Here is a 2,494-nt window from a genome sequence, read left to right on the forward strand (position 1 = left end):
AGTCTATGCATTTTTCCCAGATATTGTGAGATTTATTTAAGACAATATTTAACTGTAAATAAGGAAGTATAAAAATCAGTATTATTTCTGGTAAACATTATAGAGCAAACAAAATTCTGCAAAAATACAGAGAAATGTTCCTGTCTTAAACCTTAATAATGGTAACAAAAAGTTACTTGCACTCAGGTCTTCTCCATGTAATAGCCATGTGGTGCATTTTGCTCTGAGTGATGCAGCTGCTCTCTGCATCTCCCTCGGAGACCCCTTTAGCCTACATAAAAAGTGGAGGGGAATTACGCTGAATAAAAGGTGATGTTCTTCAGCAGAACACCAGATTTACAGGGCCTTTTTGTACTTTATCAAATCTACTTTAAATCTGTAGTCTTCATTATTTGGAGGCATTTTCCTTGATGACTGCAAAAGAAGCAGTTCTCAGATTGCTTGCCCATGAAATGAAACAAGTGTTCAGTGCTGCAGAGGTACATTGGGTGGAAAGCCACAACACTGAAGTGCTCTCATTGAGAGGCAGTGTGTTAGGCAGTTCCATAGCCTAAGAGTAATAGCAGAAGGGTGTGCAGATAAAGGCCCAGAGCCTTGCCATGCCCGTGTTAAGGGACAAATTGCAATGAAAAAATTCTTAAAAATCAGAAAAATTTTAAAAAAATTAAAACACAAAACAAAAACAAGAGAAAACCCTCACAGTGTTACAATTGCAGCAATCATACCTACTGGCTCTGGTCCTGTTGCTGAGCACCGCTGAAAGAGTCTGGCTCTTTGTCATTTTCAGCTTCTCTTTAGGCTTTTTCATATTGATGGGAGACCCTGCTGAGTCTTCTCTTTTTCAGGTGAACAGTCCCAGCTCTCTCAGCCTTTTGTTGTAGGACAGGTGCTGCAGGCAATCATCTTTGTTGCATTTTGCTGGACTCTCCAGTATGCCTTATCTCTCTTACACTGGGGAACCCACAGTGGGTGCGCCCTCACCAGTGCTGGGAAGAGGGGAAGAATCCTCTCCACTGACCTGCTCACAATACTCTTCCCCAGTGAAGCCCAGGACAACATTATTGTTCTTACCCTTTTTTGTGTAAGTGCAAGGGTGCAGAGCTGGCTCATGTAATTCTTGGTGTCCACCAGGACCTCCAGGTCTTTTTCCCCCCAGATGCTTTCCAAGTTGCATGGCTCTCAAACTCTTCTGGTTGTTCATCCCCAGATGCAGAACTTTGCACCTGTCCTTGTTGAAATTTATAAGGTTTCTGTCAGCCCACTTTTCCAGCCTGTTATCATCTCTCAGGATGCCAGTACAATCCTGTGGCATATCATTACTGCTCTGTTTTCTATCAATTGCAAACTTACTGGGGGTATACTCTGGGGATATACTTACTGGGGAGCCATGATTCAGATGAATAATGAAGATGTTGACTAGGATTGAACCTTGTATTGACACCTGGACAAGGGTAATTACTGCCTCCAAATACACCTTCTTCCATGGATCTCCCTGTTCACGACCTGACCCTTCGTTTGTTTTTCAGCCCATCTCATTGCCTTTTCATCCAGCCTATACATTAACATCTTGTCTAAGAGGATCCTGTGGGAGATAGTATTAAAAGCTTTATTGAAGTTCAGGTAGACAATATCCGTTTCCTTCCTTTCCTCTACTGAGCAGGTAATCATCCCATACCATTCCATTAGGCCTGAACTAAAATTTCCCCCTTGCTTCACTGATACCACATACTAACACCTGGCTTCACATGAAAAGTTGTATCTTATTCACATCAGGTGAGTGTAAATTGCTGTTTCACCATCAGGACCGTAGAGCAACTCTGTTTACAAGAGGAGTTTTTATCTGAAGTCATTCAGCTGTACACAGAATAACCGGCAATTGTTGACCTGAATTCCTCCTTGGGATCGTTATCCCTGCTAATTACTGGAAGGACTGTCTGGGAAATACACCGCCATCAGGAAGTAAGCTATCTCCCTTTAATTCAGATGACCAAAGCATCCTTGTTAGGGAATGCCATACTTGCATGTACCTCTGGAGCTTGCAGCAACAGAGAAGCCGAAGGGAGGAGGAAAGCCAGGCAGACCTCAGCAGATTGTTGGCAGGAAGCTATGACGAGTAAAGTGAGATCAGAACAGGAGGGACATGGTTTTCACAAAGAAGTCTGGGTGCAGTCCAGCCACCCTTTGTCCTGTCCTGCTCCTTCTGAGGTAAGGGATTTGGCTGATACAAAATTCTTTGCTGCCCCCTTAGTGTGATCAAGAATCAAGAATGTAAACGTTTCCTCCTCAAAATGACATTCCAGGGAAGAAATTAAGCTGGATGCTCTGTAGTTGCCTTGCCAGCGTCTTTCATGAAGTCTTCATCTTTTAGAAAATTTCCCCATTGAAGGTGAAAAGTTTTCTAGCTGAAGAAATATACAGAAGTACATTTTATTTTATTTTATAAAGTACTGCCACTGTGTTTGAACACTCTCCCCCCTCAATATAATTTCTTGAG

The sequence above is a fragment of the Onychostruthus taczanowskii genome, unplaced genomic scaffold (assembly GCF_017590055.1).
Source record: "Onychostruthus taczanowskii isolate IOZ18803 unplaced genomic scaffold, ASM1759005v1 scaffold189, whole genome shotgun sequence".
Taxonomy (NCBI): domain Eukaryota; kingdom Metazoa; phylum Chordata; class Aves; order Passeriformes; family Passeridae; genus Onychostruthus; species Onychostruthus taczanowskii.